Source organism: Dasypus novemcinctus, chromosome 4, assembly GCF_030445035.2.
Source record: "Dasypus novemcinctus isolate mDasNov1 chromosome 4, mDasNov1.1.hap2, whole genome shotgun sequence".
NCBI classification, from domain to species: Eukaryota; Metazoa; Chordata; class Mammalia; order Cingulata; family Dasypodidae; genus Dasypus; species Dasypus novemcinctus.
This window is the reverse complement of record NC_080676.1, coordinates 49,722,322-49,740,209: the sequence shown is the minus strand read 5'-3', so window position 1 is coordinate 49,740,209 and position 17,888 is coordinate 49,722,322. Positions and strand designations below refer to the sequence as shown.

The following is a 17,888-nucleotide window of genomic DNA, read 5'->3' as shown; positions in this document are numbered from 1 at the left end:
TACTGATGAAAGAGAGATAATTAGGCATTACGTGCCTCCTGATAGAAGTACACTCCATCACCTATGAAACAGAAAAGATAGTTTTCCTAAAAAAAAGTTAATCTTATTCTGATGATACCTCTAGATCTAATTACTAATAAACACAGGAAGTAGAGAAATATATTGAATAATATCACAATGCAAAAAAAAGATTGTGGGAAATTGTATTGGACAAATGACCCTGTTTATTCAACAAACAAATTGCAAGAAAAAAAAAGTGAAGTAGGATACTCTGGACCAGGGTTTCTCAACTTCAAAAATATTGTCATTATGGTCTAGATAATTCTTTGTAGGGTGGAGGGTTGTCTTGTACATTTTAGGGTATTTAGCAGCGTCCCTGACTTCTCCCCATTAATGCCTGTAGCACCCCCCATTAGTTGTGAAAACTAAAATTGTCTCCAGACATTGACAAAAGGGACTATACAGGGAAGGCTGCCCTGATTGAGAGCCACTGCTCTAAACTAAAACAAACAAATCAACGAGTTGCAAAACTTCACTAGATCTTTACTCAAGCAAACTTTTATTCTAAAAATAAGAATAGTGTAAAATCAAATACAAATTGATTAAGTATATTCAGGAAGTCTTAATATTTTTAGGTGTGATAATGGGTATCATCAGTATGTTTTTTTTAAAGTGTCCTTATGTTATAGAAAAAAATACAGTAGTATTTGCTAATGATGTGTTATGCATAAGATTTCCTGCAAACTATTTGGAGGAGTGGTGTTATCAACAGTATAGATGGAATAAGATTGACCATTAGTTTACCTTATGGTCTGTAGTGGAATTCATTACCTTAGTCTCTCTTCTTTTGCATGTTTGCCATTTTCCATACTAATGATTCTTTTAAAAATAGATTACCATGAGAAATGGACAAAAATGCCATCTTCTCACAAATACGGAGTGTGTAATAAGATGTTGCCCTGCACCTTAGCCGAATTGCCAAAAGAGGAAAATGACCTTGGGCAAGTCCAAAGTAGTTCCCTTTGTTCACTGATAGGTAGAAAGAGAGTCAGGTTGGCAGAAAGCTATGGATTATTGACTTCTCAACTCAAACTACATGAAATTCTGTGGTATTACAGGAGAGGCAGATATGTAAATAATTGAAATACATTTGGCTAATTGTCAGTAGAAACTTAAGGTCTATTGAGAACAGAGACAAAAGATTGCTGCTGGGGAAGTTCAGAAAGGTTTCATTAAGGAGGATATTTGAATTCCACCTTGAAGGATGATGGTAGCTACCAGTTACAAAGGTTTGCAAAAGGTTTGCAAAAGGAAACAAGCTAGAAGAGCTGGAAACAGCACCCTAGTAAGGGAAAAACAGCAAGAGCAAAGGCGTGAGTTTATAAAACAGCATAATGTTCTCAGTGGAATCAATTCAAGCATTTTTGCATGACCATGGTGTGGGGTCAGAATGGGCAACTATAGGAGAAGAGGTGGGAGGATCAGTCATGGCCTAAACATAAAAGACCCTGTATACCAAGGTAAGGAGATTAAATTTTTCTTATGGACTATAGGAAACCAGTGAAAGATCTGAAGCAAGAGAGCAATGTGATCATATTTTTTATTTCAAAATAATCACTTTGTAATATAAAACCTGGAGGAGATCACAGAGTACAGCTGAAAGATGAAAAAGACTTGAATTATGCAATGATAGTGGAGAAGATGAACTGAATGTGGGGGTGGGAAGGAGGGTCACAACACTAGGTTTAATTAATTTACAATTTCCTCTAAGGTTAACTTCAGGTTTATATGGAATTCTAGATGATTGTTTCCCATGGCACGAATACTCCTCTACTGCACCCTCGCCTGAACTTCCCACTTTGCCAGTATCACTTTATTTGTCCTCTGTAAAGGTTAATGTCCTTGAAATTGACTTATACCCTCTAGACAGGCCCTGCAGGTCATCTCTTTTCTTCACACATCTAATTGCTCTCCGATTTTCACTTCTTCTTTTCAGTGTCTTTTCTTCTCTGCTGTGCTATCCTGATCCCTATATTTTCAAGGATATATGAGGATTTCTTGAGAAAGATGCTACTTCTTTATCATGTCTAATTCAGCAATGGGAACATAGGAGGTCTTCTCATGGTGATTTAATTTATTTACGTTTTTAAGTTTTCAGGTTTAGTTCAGTGCTGGGATCTAAGTAGACCCTCAAAAATGTTGGTTTACCTTACTTGAATTCAGGTTATTTTGCAATTTAAGCCCTAACTAATTTAAGAACAAGAGATTTTGTGTCTTTGGAAAGAAGTTTTATTTGATAACTAGTATATAGTGGGTGGCAGTCAGGACAGAAGATACTTGAATTCAGTGATAATCTGAAATGGGAATTATCCTCAGTAATCCAATATTGTTGATCATGTGTCTATAAGTACATTTGGTGTTGTATGAATTAAATAGAGCAATGCAAGAAAGATACTTTCTAGATTCCAAATGTTCTTAATTTGGGGTTTAAATTTCATATTAAGAAATGCATATTTTCTGGATATCGGCAGGAGAAAAACATCTTCCAAGTGGAGTGGCCAGTGGATCATGAGCAGTGCTCTGGGATCTGAGCTCAGGTGGTGCAGCCCACAGGAGCACAAAGATCAGGGCAAAATCACCTTTGGCAGTGAGGCCAATTCCAACTGCCTCACTCTAAACCTGCGAGCTAGGCCCCTGTGGTAGTCACCAACCCTGGAAAATGTACAAGGTATGTCCATTACATAACAGAGCTTCTATACAAAAGCTACCCTTTTATCTTATCAACATTTAAAGAAAAGGAGCATCTTTTAGTTTCAGGTTACTTATGAAACACATTGACATTCACAGCGAACCTTTAAGTAGCAATATATATAAAAGATAAAGAAAAAATGTTTTAAAATACTTAAGTTACTCTGAGAATATAAACAGTTTAAAAAATTTATACTGCTTTACCAATAAAAATAATTATATTAGCATATTCAAAAATTTAATCATCTCATAATATTTATAGTTTTGAATCCTCTTCTTCCACTTTGTCATTTCCTGTTTAATTATAAATCATTTCAAGGAAAACATTTCAGGAATTGAGAGTGCAATTGATATTTTCAAAATCTGTCTTAAATGTTTCTATTTCTTAAGGGCATATTGCACAGCAGGTTGACAAACAAAAATATTATGATCCTTGTTATCAAGAACTAAACCTTAAATGAGTTGTACCACTGCAATCAGTATATATTTTTTAAAGTATTTCAGGCTTTTCCACATTTGCAAAACTAACCGGCTTGAAAAACATTCCTATACACATTCCATGGGTATTAAATGTTAAATATTATTAACATTCAATTTAATGATAAGATATTAATAAAACATGCTCAAAAAGGTTACAAGATTAATCCCTCAATGGCAATTCATTTCAGTAGTAGTTTATAATATATTTATGTAAAATTTCAGCCATAACTACTACAAAAGATCTAGCAGAGAGATGATAAGGAAGAAAAAAAAACACAAAACTATTAAGAGAAATATTAAGATCTAAAGGACAGGAAATACAAAGAGTTTGTTGCCTTTTTTTAAACTAGAAATACATAAATTTCTTAAAGACCAATGCATTGGTCTGGAATATGCCAACACTTACTTTTTCCAACTAATAAACAATGTTCACATGCTTGTATAATGACTCTAAACAAGGCATGTGAATAAAAATGGATCTTTTTTTGGTTTGTGAAATGCTGTAAGGAGTTTAACACGTTTTCCATATGCTACATATTTCAAGTTGTAGGCTCGTGGCAAGCTATTATGTAAGATAAACACTCTTATCCATTTGTACTCAAATTGGATACAAATCAGCCTAAAACTATAGCTACTCAGCTTTTAGGTGAATATAAGTGACTAGGATTCTTTCATCATAATTTAAGGAAAAAAGCCTTCATTTTGGGTAGTCATTCATATAAGTTAAGTTAGCTGATCCTTATTAGAATAGTGGAAATACATTGTTCACCTTGTGAGAGTGCATTATCTTAAAAATGATTAGAGATAGCAAAAATGTCTTCTTTACATTTTCAAGAGAAAGATCATTTTTCCTGCTGATTTTCAGAAGTAGCTCATTTTTTCCAATTTCTCTTTTGTATACTAAAAAACTTTTAACTTTTTGCTTACATAAAATAAATTCCTATAATGGGAGCCCTTTCCCAAAGAGTAGCATCACGCTATTTTAATTTTCATATATGAATGTAAGATAAAGTCAAAACCCAGCCCATGCTTTCATATTTCCTCACATTAAATCTCCATATATTTCTTGGTTCTGAAAACTTTCTTATGTATTCAATCATTAACTCTAATAACCCCCAGGATCTTCTCTGGGTACTATTATACTCTTTTTCAATATGCAAATGCTTCTTGCCTTTGAAAATATTCAATTATATTAGTGCATTTCATGGAAGTTTCTAAGTCAAAAGCTCTTGTTTTCTCATGTAATAACACCAAGACAGAATATCAATCAAAAATACACTATATCAATATAAACTATGCAATATATTATATATAGAGTAATATCTAATATATAGAACAATATAAACTGTATCAGAGTACCTAAGTTGTCTGTTTCCCCCTTTTATGGATCCATATTTTTTTCAGATGAGGTTAGACAAGAAATCTGGCCCAACAGCCAGTTAGAAAACAAGTGTCTGGGAGGAAAATAGCATGGAAAGAAAGATGAGAAAATACAGTGGAAGACTCAGTCCTTTACAAACACAGGGACTTATATCTGTTACTGAAGCCACTTCAGGACAATTCAGTAGAACTTCCTTCCCTGCAGAAGAACAGACTATGTTAGCACAGCTTCAATTCAATAAATTACAATTCTTCATGCATATATACAACATGTATCTCAGCAAGGCCTGGAGAGACATCATGCCTAATTAAAATATTATTTAATTGATATCATTTTAGTAATCATGTTTAAAATAGCATTAATACCACCCTTACACCTATCTTCTCTCATCTGTAACAATTTGGAACTTATAAATGTACCTCAAACAGTCATCCTGACCCACACACAACAAAGAGACTACTAAAAGGAAAGTGTAATACATTATTGATGGCACTAATGAAATTACAACACACATCACTCATTTTAATGGGTCTGTTTCAATGACACATCACGGTGACCAGGAAAGAGCAGCGCCAAACTCAGAAACCTAATTAATAACTCCTGGCAGCATCGGTGAAGGAGATGAAGTGCTTTTGTTTAACTGGCAAATCTTCCCCATCCATCGAAGGCAAAAGAAAACTGAAAAAATGAATTTTGAAACATAGGAATCTATGTGTGTGACATTTCTATGTGTGTGAATTAGCAAATTAATGATGGAAATGATGACTTTTTAAAAAATGTCCCTTCTTACATTCCTAAGTGGGCACAGGATATCACCCCACTGTAAACTTGAATTAACATTCATTATACCCCATGCTGAGAAACTCCTAAAAAGAAATCACACAAAATAATAAGGCATGTCTTTCAAAACTTACTGGGTATACATGCTGAATTCAAAGAGAAAGGCCAGATCAATTTCTTACTATTGCTGCTAACAATTTTAGGGATTAAACTAACAGTACTCCATAGTTAAAAGTGGATTACTGTATTTATATCAGCTTTAGAAAAGATTATTTGGCTTGGATATTACATCCTTAGAAATTCACAAAATACATGACTGTACTGTTTACAGTACAAATATCCTTTCAGCTAACTTGGAATTTGGTCTATACTAGCAAAAGGAGAATGAGAATTAAGACCATTCTTGAGACTCTCAAGCTATAAACTCTCTCTCCAGATACCAGAGGCAAAAAGATATGCGGTAGATTGCTTGCCAACATGGCTACAATTATTCCCCTCCCTGAATTCAAGTCCATTTAAAATATGGCTTTGCAGCTCCTTCCATCAAGAGGAGGCATCTGGTTTTTGATCTTAAGATATGCTTTGTCCAGTAGAATGTGGCCGATGTAGCAAGCCCAAACCTTAAAAATTGTGCTTCTACTCTCTTCCCCTGGGAACCCTGCCAAGCCACTTTCACAGGGAAAAAGAGAGAACACACAGAGAAGAGAGGGGCTGTTCTGTTGAGGCCTTCCTGTACTAGACAGCCTCAAGCAGAAGCACGGATTGCAGGCATAAACTCAGCCACGTCATACCCAGCCTGGCTCAGATCAGAAGAACCGAACAACTGAATCCAGCCTAAATTGCTATATTGAAGAATTAGAAACAAAATATATTGCTGTTGCTTTAAGCCACTAATTTTTGAGGTAATGTGCAAGGGAACAATAGATGATTGCTATAATTTCATCTATTATCTCTTCTCTGAATGCCATCAACAAAAAAAAACACAATGTGTGGTGTGATATTGACAGTTCCTCAGATGACTGCCCGAATCCAGAAAACACTGTTGGAAAACTGTGTCAAACAGTCCTTACGAAGTATATATTACAAAATTAAGATATCACTGTTGAGTCATTAAACATTTTAAAATCTGTTTACATAATACAATGTAAGATTTTGGCATTAATAAAATTAACCTAACCAGAGCAGAATTTTTTAAAAATGTACATGGTCTTACTAAGTGAGAACCTAAGAAAAGGACAAAAATTATTCTGTGCATTTCCACTATGACTAAATATTAAATAGCACAGAGAATAGTATGGAGTAAACAACTGTGTCCAATACAGGTACTTCAGGACTTCCTAGTTCATCTGACTATGTTGTTTTTCAAGAGAACTTTCCTAAGAAAGAGGATACCTTTTAAAATATTGAAAGTAGTCTCCCCTTGCAGGGCATTGTGCTTGATGTTTTCCTAACAAGGAAAAATTTTATTTCTGCATTCAAAAACCTACTAAAATTTAAAAGGGTAAACAGAAATCAGATCAGGCTAACATGGCCTAGATCCTTCCAGAATCTGGAGAAGATGGTGACACCATTGATCACATTTTTTTCTTTCCTACATTCTAGCTAAAAGGAAAAAGCAATTCTTGTAATGTTTTCTTATTTTTATTTCCACTTCTCCTTGCTGTTTTCTTTCCATGTTACCTCTAACTATATGTATGATCTAAACATCAATGTTTTAAAAACTTTACTTTTATCTTGTATCTTATTTGGAACTATTATCTCTTAGTATCTCAGCATATTTCCACTTCTCAGAAAGTAGGACCTATCACCCTCCAAGGACAACTTCATTTGAAGGCCTCATAGGCACTTACAAATTGACATTTCCTTTCATCTATATCCAAATTTATTTATACTCACCTTTCCTTAATTGTTCACTCTAAACCTATATTACCTTTCGTAAACTATTATGCTGAGGCCAGAAAACCACATAGAATAAGTAATTTAGTATTATTTTTCATATATTTTCTGTTTCCAATAATAAGAAAGACAAACTATTTATTGTGGAAAGTTAACTCTAAAGGTAAAAGTTTATGATTTAGTCTGTATCTATTTAAACTAATTGAGCCAATATTGATCTTTTGCTTATTCTACTTAGCAGCAGTAGTACTTATTAAACATATAATATAAATCACCAAGTTAGGTGCTGTTCAGGGATAGAAAAGCTTAGGGTCTATATATGAATAAGTTAAAATTATTATTTTAAATCTATCATCCATATAATGCATTTAGAAGCATGTATGGTATGAGATTCATTTCACACTCTGCAAAATTTGTCACTTTATTCTCTCTCTCTATTAGACTGTTAGAAAATACTGCCTTGTTATAAATGTTTCTGCGTATCATCTTTCTTATTATATCACATACGTTTTATTGGCATATAATTAAAAAAACTATAAATATTTTATGCTATCCTTACTGTATGCATTATGGTTTGGGAAAAAACTCCAGGGGTAGACAGACCCTAATGGTATCAATCTAACTTGGTTTACCTGATTCCAATTACCATAACACTGATCCAAATAACACAGTCCTAATCAAGTCAACATAAGGTATTTATTTAACCAAACAAATTATTTAATAAATAGGCATATGACCAAATCTTGGCAATGAGATTTGGAGGGAGATTGTTTGGAGGTTTCTAGGAAGACTAGTTCCTTAAATTTCTGAGAGAACTGCCAAAAGCTAGTTCTTTTTTTCCCTTTTGATTATGAATATGAAAACTATAAATGCTACATACATTTTTCCACCAGGAGGAAAATCAGTCTTGAGATGAACTGATATCATGGAAGGCAAAGCTGAGAGAAATAAAGAAACTCTTTGGTGATATAATTGAGATACGATTTATATGCTGAATCTTACCAACCTAAAATATGCTTTTCCTCTTGACTTTAAATTATCAAGCTATTTTACTGTTTAAGCCTATTAGAGTGGAGTTTTATATTACTTTCAACCAAATGTATCCATATATACAATACTTATTGATTAGTTAGTATTTTCATTAAAAACACATTCATATTTTCATTAATAGTCATAGATATGATTTTTTGACCTGAAGAAATTAGGTAATCCATTTAGTTGACATTTGAAAATGATAGCCTTAGGGATCAAAAATGCATGTTTCTCTTGAATAGCAAGAACATTTTTCAAGATGATTTGAAAACTTCAAAATCAATAGACATTATAATGCTTAATATTAGCTAAAAGGAAAAATAAGTACAAAGTGAGTGATTGACCTATTGAAACTATGAATGGTGATCACAAAGCTGGAGGAAATTTAATGAAGGAATGTTTGATGGAAAATTATTTTCAAAAACTCCAAGAAAGATTACATTTCACAATTTAGAGAATTATTACAGATGCCAAATTAATAACTATTCACTTTGAAAATGTGGCCACACACACACACAAAGTCTTGGGAGGGGTCATCGATTTGACAGACCCCAGCTCAGGTACAAAATACCTGGACACATTCCACTACTGAAGAGGAAGTTAGACCCTGATAGCCACTAACCTCACAGCATATTTGCCCCATATAGTTAAAAGGCTCCAATATCAGGAAGTCAAAAAATGAATTTAAAAACAGTAACCCAGCAAAAACCCACTACACTGTGATGGGAAAGGATGGTATATTTCAACAGGGTATTTTAGACTTAATCTCCAGATTGTTGGTCCACTGCAAGACATTTTCCCTTTATATTTGATGTTATTAAGTACTCTATAAGAAAGAGAATATTCCAGTAGTACCTCTCAAACTTAATGCATAGAAGAATCACCTGAGAAACTCTTAAAACTATTCAAAAGATTCCAATGAAATAGGTCTAAGATACCTTACACTAATGTGCATTTTTTTGTTTTAATTTTTTTATAGAGAAGTTATAGGTTTTCAGAAAAGTCATGCATAAAATACAGAGTCCCCAAATAACCCCTATTACTAACTCCTTGGATGAGTGTGGTACATTTGTTGCAACTGATGAAAGAAAATCTCTATAGTTTTACTATTAACTATAGTATTTAGCTTACTTTAGGGTTCTTTGTGTTGTACAGCCCCATAGATTTTTTTTTCTATTATTCAAGTAACATATATACAACTTAAAATTTCCCTTTTAACTACATTCAAATATTTAATCCTGTACTGAAAATTATGTTCACAATGTTGTGTATCCATCACCATCATCTAATTACCAAAACATTCCCATTGTCCCAAATAAAAACTCTGTACATCTTAAGCCTTAATGCCCTATTTCAAGGGTTTTAACAAAGGGTCCATGAGCTTCAATTTAATTTGAAAAAAATAAAACATTTTTCTTGTGGGGACATGTTGGTGTGGGTGTGATATATTTATTAAATAATACACAGTATAGTGTGGACTTAGTAAGGGGTTGGTGGTTTTCACCTGACTGCAAAGGGGTCCATGGAACAAAAAAGGTTAAGTACCCCTACCCTTTTTCCTGCCTCCACCACACTTCCTGATAACCTAAATTCTAGAATGTGGCTCCATGAGTTTGCTCATTCTAATTATTTCCTATTAGTGATATACAATATTTGTTCTTTAGTGCCTGGATTATTACATTCAACATGTTTTAAAGGTTCATCCACAATGTTGCATGTATTAGAACTTCAATAAGTTTTATGACTGAATAACATTACATTGTGTGCATATACCACATTTTTATTTTATCCAAGTGATGGACACTTGGGCTTCTTCTATATTTTGGCAATTGTGAATAATGCTGCTATGAACATTGGTGTCCAAATATCTATATGAATTCCTTCCTTCAGTTCTTCTGGTATATACATAAAAGTGGAATGGCTGGGTCATATGATAATTCTATACATCATTTTCTGAGGAACCATCACACATTTTCCACAGTGGCTGCACCATTTTACTTTCCCATCAACAATGAATGAGTGCTCCTATTTCCCTACATCTTTTCTAACATTTAAACAATTTTCCATTTTTCAAATATAGCCATTTTAGAGTGTGTGAAATGGTATCTCATTGTGGTTTGATTTGCATTTCCCTTATGGCATCATTTCAAGTGCTTTTTGGTTATTTGCATATTTTCTTTGGAGAAATGTCAATTCAAGTCTTTTGCACATTTAAAAAATTGGAATGTTTTTCTTTTTGTTGTTGAGTTGCAGGATTTTAAATACATATATACATTTATATATATTCTGGATATTAAACCCTTATTGGATATGTGGTTTCCAAATATTTTCTCCTATTGTGTAGGCTACCATTTTACTTTCATGATAAAGTCCTATGAGGCACAAGAAGTTTTTTATTTTGATGAGGTTCCATTTATTTATTTTTTCCTTTTGTTGCTTGTGCTTTTGGCATAAAATCTAAGAAATCTTTGCCTAACATGAGGTCTTGAAGATGCTTTACTACGTTTTCTTTTAGGAATTGTATAGTTCTTGTTCTTATGTTTAGGATTTAATCCATTTTGAGTTGATATTGGTACGTAGTGTGAAATAGGGGTCCATCTTCATTATTTTGCACATGAATTGGCACACTTGTCAAAAATCAGTTGGCCATAGGTATGAGGGTTGATTTCTAAATTCTCAATTAAATTCTATTGGTCTATATATTGGTCTTTGTGCCAGTAGTATGCTGTTTTGATGACTGTGGGCTTTGTAATAAGATTTAAGATCAGGAAGTGTTATTCCTCCAAATTTGTCCTAGTCCATGGCTATTTGAGGCCCATTACCCTTCCAAACAATTTGTTTGTTAGCTTTTCAAATTAGGCAAAAAAGGTTGTTGGAATTTTGATTGGGATTGCATTGAATCTTTAAATCACTTTGGGTGGAATTGATATCTTAACAAATTTAGCCTTCCAATCTATGAACACAGAGTGTTCTTCCCATTTATTTAGGTCTTTTAAAATTTCTTTTAGGAATGTTTTATAGTTTTTTGTGTACAAGTCATTTACATGCTTTGCTAGGTTTATTCCTAGATATTTGATTCTTTTCCTTGCTCTTACAAATGGAATGTTTTTCTTGATTTCTTCTTCTGATTGTTCACTGCTTGTGTACAGAAACATTACTGATGTTGGGGTATTGATCTTGTACCTTGCTACTTCGCTGAATTCATTTATTACATCTAGGAGCTTTGTTGAGGATTTTTCAGCATTTTCTGTATATAAGATCATGCCATCTGCAAATAGGAATAGTTTCATTCCCTCCTTTCTGACTTAGATATCTTTTTTTCTTTATCCTGCCTAATTTCTTTGGCTAAAACTTCCAGTACAATGTTGAACAGCAGCAGGGACTGTGGGCATCCTTGTCTTGTTCCTGATCATAAAAGGAAAGCTTTCATTCTTTCACAGTGAAGTATGGTATTAGCTGTGAGTTTTTCATATAACACTTATACCATGTTGAGGAAGTTTCCTCCTATTCCTAGTTTTCTAGGTGTTTATATCATGAAGGGTGCTGAATTTTGTTAGAAGCCTTCTCTATAGCAATTAATATGATCATGAGTTGTTGTTTTCTTCCTTCATTCTGATAATATGGTATATTACATTAGTGATTTTCTTATTTTGAACCACACTTACATATCTGGGATAAATCCCACTTGATTGTGAAGTATAATTCTTTTAACGTGCTGTTGGATTTCATTTGCTAGTATTTAGTAGAAGATTTTGCATCTATATTCATAAAGATATTTGTCTGTAATTTATTTTCCTGTGATATCTTTATCTGGCTTTGGTGTGAGGGTGGATGGTGTTGCCCTTGTAGAATGAATTAGGAAGTGTTCTCTTCAATTTTCTTTGAAGAGTTTGAACAGGAATGATGCTAATTCTTCTTGGAATGTTTGGTAAAATTTTCCTGTGGAACCAACTTGTCTGAGCTTTTGTTTGTTGGGAGATTTTTAATTACTGATTCAATCTCCTTACTTTATTGAGATTTTTCTATTTCTCCTTGAATCAGTGTAGGTAGTTTTTGTGTTTCTAAGAATTTGTCCATTTCATCTAGGTTATCTAATTTTTTGACATACAATTGTTCATAGTATCCATTTATAATCTTTTTTTCCCAGCAGATTCAGTAGTAATGTCCCTTTTTCATTTTTTATTTTCATTATTTGTATCCTCTTTCTTTTTATCTTTGTCAGTCCAGCAAAAAGTTTGTCAATTTTATTGATCTTTTCAAAGAACCAGCTCTTGATTTTGTCAAATCTCTGAATGTTTATTAATATTAATATTATTATTACTGTCTATTTCACTTAAATCCACTCTAATCTTTGTTATTTTCTTCCTTCTGCTCACTTTGGGTTTAGTTTGCTCCTTTTTTAGATCCTCAAGTTTAAAAGTTATGTCTCTGATTTGAAATATTTCTTCTTATTTAATGTATGTATTTAGAGTTTTAAAATTCCTTCTCTTGCACTTTGCTTCATCCCATAAGTTTGGGCTCAGTGATGCTTTCTTCTGCCAGCTCCAATACGCTGATGGAAGCTTCCTGGGAATTTTCATTTTAGTTATTTGGTCTTCAATTTCAGTAGTTCTTTTTGGTTCCTTTAAAATTTTATCTCAATATGAGGTTCTCATATTGTTCATTCATTGTTTTTCCTATGACCTTTAATTATTTTTCTGTATTTTCCTTCATCTCTTTGAGCATACTGAAGATCATATTTTAAAAGTCTTTGTCAGGAATACTCACAGTCTGATTTTCTTCATCAATGTTTCTGAATTTTTCACCTCTTCCTTTATATGGGCCATAACTTCTAGCTTCTGTGTCTTATTATCTTTTGTTGCATGCTAAATTTCAATGATGTTAATCTGGAGTTTAGTCCCTGAGCTGTCTATTTCTTGCATTTTTATCCAGATAATGATATATTTTTTTTTTGAGTGCCAGGAACTAACATAACCAAACAAACCAATGCAGTAAACATTTTCTTTTGGTCTACAAATTGCCCTTGCAGTAACTGGTGCTCTTCTTTAGAGTTTCAGCCCTCCTTCAAGAAGCTAAGATCAAATCAAATGCAAAGTGCAGGGTCCTCTCTGTCTTTTCTGGTCCTGTGCCTCGTCCTGGTCCTGTGCTTGCTATTTGCCTTTGGAGTTCCCCTGTTAATAGAAATTTGAATGCTCTGTTCTGCTCCCTGTGAAAGACCTCCTCCCTCTCCTGGGTGCTCCCTCAAGGTCTTTTTTTTCTATGTTTTTTTTTTTATTGAAGTTAATAGATCACAAGGAACGTTAAATTAAAAAACATTAAAAAAATAAAAAACATAACAGGTTCCCATATAATCTACTCCCCACCCCCCACCTCATCATTTTTGTAAATTGTATTTTTTTGAAGATATATACATCACAAAAAAAAGGTTACATTAAAAAATATGAGGTTCCCTTATACCCCCATCCCCTCACCCCTCTCCTCCCACATCAACAACCTCTCCTATCATTGTGGCACAGTCATCGCACTTGGTGAACACATTTTGGGGCACTGCTGCGCTACATAGATAATAGTTTATCCTGTAATTTGCACTCTCCCCCAGTACATTCAGTGGGTTATGGCAGGATATATAAAGTCCAGCATCTTACCCTGCAATATCATTTAGAACAACTCAAAATCCAAAAAATGCCCCCAGATCACTCTCTATTTCCCTCTCTCTGCCTTCAGCAAATACTGTGGCCACTTTTTCCACCTGGATGTTAAATTTTCTTCTATTACTCATCACAATAGTTTTATAGTAGAATATCAGTAAGTCCACTCTAGTCCATATTTTATTCCTTCATTCTGTGGTCACTGGTATGGTGATGCCCTCTCCACCTCTTGATCAAGGGGGGCTTAGATTCCACATGGCTGATGGATGCAATTCCTCTGCTTGCAGCTGTAGACTCTCTTGATTCCCTGGTGTGGTGGTTGACCATCTTCACCTTCCTGTTAGCTGACTTGGGTAAGACCAATGAACCAGAGAGTAGGAGTCACCACTCTACTGGGGCTGAGGGCCCAGCTGGTACATGGTCAGTCCAGAGATTCAAGCCACAAGACCTGATCACAGGACACCCTGTTCAATTGTTTCTTATTCCATGATCACTGTTCCAAATTGCTCTTGGCTGGAGGGCAAAATCTGGCATGAGGGGAGGCAAACTGGAGAAAAGTTTCTTAGATTAGTCTTTCCCAGCTGGAAGGAGGCCCAGGACCCACAGGTGGAGAGGTAGCTGGCTGGCTGGCTCCACACCACCCTTGGAATGGGACTCTTCTGTCACGTTTGCCTAGGGTCAGTTGAAAATTGTTTCTCTCAGAGCCAGGGCCCCAGTAATCTGAAGCAGCTGATCAAGAGCAGTTCTCAGTGATCGGACCACACTTCCCTGGATCTTGGGGGACTAAGTATTTATACTCACTCTGGAAACAGCAAGTTGCATGAAGGGCTGGGGCTCGGGAGGTCACTGCTGCCTGAGGCAGGGGGACAGTCAATTCTACCTGCTCTTGGAGAGTGAAATTCCTTGGTATTTACTATGATTTACCAGCCTCTTTTTCCTGCTCTTCCCTGGATGTTACACATGTTGTACTACACTCCAGAGCTTCAAAATAGTTAATTTCACACAGTTTCTGTCTGTTTAATAGTTCTGGTATAGGACCAATTCTTGGAACTTCCTATACTACCATCTTTCCACCTGCATTTTTTTTACCTGTTCTCTAACTTAAACTTCTTGGGTGACCACTAAGATTGTTCAACACTTTCTCCAGAGAGATTTACATATAACATGAGTATTGAATTACACGTGGAGAGAGAACTGAAAGATTACAGTCCAGGGGAGGGGAGTGAGTATAGTGACAACATAGAATAATCTGCACTCAGATTGTTTTGTAAGGGCTTATTTCTTATTTCAATGTAAGGAAACTTAAACTGAAAAATATTAGTTGATGCATCACTGGTATGGTTAAACAAGGAAGTAAATTTAGAACTCCAATTCCTAGAAAATATTGAAATAAAAATCCTTGGTCCTACATTAAAAGATTGGGGATGAATATTTAGGTTAAAAACTGTAAAGACTAATAGGCATCATCTTGAGTTCCAACTCTTATGACCTGCTAGCTGTAGCTTGCAGCACTATGTTGACAATGGTTATGGGGCTCTCTGGGAGCCCCACAGAAAGAAGGTTGTCATAACTCATACCGCTCTTTGCAGACCCTGGTTAATTTAAGATTGTTTACCCAATTCTCTTAAAATAATGCATAGATTTCTTAAAATAATTACTGGATAAGTAAACCAAGTTATCAAAATTAAGGGGGAATGCCATAATTGTTTTGGTTTGCTAATTAAAGTAGATTCAATCCTAGTAATTCCTTCTTAATTTGACATTCTAGGTCTCCTGGTTTTCTCATTTATGAAAGCTGAATTAATAGCAAAATTGCTAAATTTACCCTTTACTTAGGTGCTCCAGACTGTGAGGTCATTTTGTTTGTTTGTTTGTTTAAGCAGTGACTCAACCTGCTATTAATCAATTAAATTATACTTTAAGAAAACAACTAAAATTCATGTGTCTTTTTATATATATAGTTCTGCATATTGCCTTACTTTCTCCAGTGGGCTCAGTTATATTAATCTAATATTTAAAATATGCAAAGAATAATGCATGCAGTTCTTAACAAGATTCTTTGGAACTCTGTTCCTAAATAGAGAGGAAGAAATGTAATGGGTTCTTTGACCTGGACATCTGGATACAAGTCACCTTTAGATTTTTTCCAGGCTTAATGAATATTCTGGCAGACACACTGATATCTGATATCTTCAAAACAACATGAAGTCAATTTTGAGCCATAGAAAATCCAATACCTATAACAGTAAAATATATTCTCAGTCTAAGTTACATAAATATCAGACAAACTATAAGATGATTATTCAATTTCATAAAATACATTTAGATGAGTAAATCGTATAGGATGATTATATTATAGAATTTCAGCATTTTTAGCACTTAAGAGATAATAGATCCAAAAGAGTCTACATTTGGATAGAACTAGAAGAAAGAGTGTTTGCAACCATGGTAATCTCATCATATGCAAGAAAACTTAAGGGGAACTTTTAAAGTTGAAGCTGATAGAAATCAAGGAAAAGTAATTATCATGAAAGTTCATTCACCTAGTATGTATTAAGCACCAAGCATTATATGGGATATAAAAGGATTTGAAAAAAATTGGTCTCAGTGCCAAAGGGATTTTTGAGTTTTGAGTTGAATGAGACAGAGGAGATAGTTTCAGAGTTATTGTTTCCTGCTTATGTGGTTAATATATGTATAATAAAACAAAATCAAGAAGTTAAAGAATTCTACTAGTTGCTTTTTTCTCTCAAAGAGATTAAATGGAAATTAAATTTTTAATCATTTTGTATGTTTTATCCTTCCATTCCAGACAGAGACAATGTAGAGGGACGTTAAAGATCATTTGCCTAAAATGTTAAGACACAGAAAATTACCAGACTGATAAAAGACTTCAATGGACATGATGATCTATTATATAGTTTTATGTTTTATTTTTCATAATTATCATTTGATCATTCTTTACCTGCATATAGGCATTTGAGTAAGATGTCAATACTTTTTTAAAGGAAATATTTCTTTATGATTAGCTAGTAATGGCTATTAGTACTAATAACTACTAGCATAAAACTAGGCTCAAATTAAACTGTAATACTTTTTTCTATTATTTTATAAACACTCATAAAAATCCAACAAAAACTATAAGAAAATAGCTTTATATATATATATATTTTATACATATATATGTAAGTGTTTTATACATAGCTATATAAATATACACCAACTTGAGAAATAACCAAGAGGATATAACTTTCAAACAAGTGTATATTACATTTTAATCAGGTTTTAATTTAACTGGATTTTTAGATATTTAATTCCTTCAAAATCAGTATTGACTATGAGTTCAAATTCTTACTTCAAAGTAAAAAACATAATAAATTTATCAAGACAAAGTATGCAGGATTACATGTTAATAATTAGTCAGATCCAACACTAATCTCTTATATATCTTTAAAAAATAATGAAGATTATTAAACAGTTGAACCCAAAGGCAAGGCAAAGAAATAGGAAAGAGCAAAAATAGTGATATTTTGTCCTTAAAATGAATCAATTATGAGTGCTATAGACATATTCATTGTAGGATATATTAATGATATTTCTTTTTATTCTTAATCTGGTAAAAATTGTGACATATTACATTAAAAAAAAAAGATGTAATTGAATCTCTCCATCTATCTTTATACATCCAGGTAAACTTTGCTTTACTTTTTCAACAGACTTTTGAAATCTTTTTTTCTTTTCCAAATAAAGATGAGATATAGTGACAATTGTTATTGCTACTACTAAACAACTGTGAATAAATAAAGGCTGTGGGGACAAACCACATTAGATTTACCCTCCTGTGGTTTTATTAATTCATAAAGAATTGGCTCAGAGAAAAAGTTTATATCTGACAGTATTTTGGAAACATTTCTTTTTCATTC

The 17,888-nt window shown here is 33.6% G+C and overlaps 1 protein-coding gene across 2 annotated transcripts in view; it reads right to left on the bottom strand.

Annotated features, from left to right (window-relative positions):
- The window catches only part of NAALADL2 (N-acetylated alpha-linked acidic dipeptidase like 2), a 1,069,483-nt gene that overhangs the window by 7,658 nt on the left and 1,043,937 nt on the right, over positions 1 to 17,888 (bottom strand). The gene's annotated exons all lie outside the window — the stretch shown is intronic.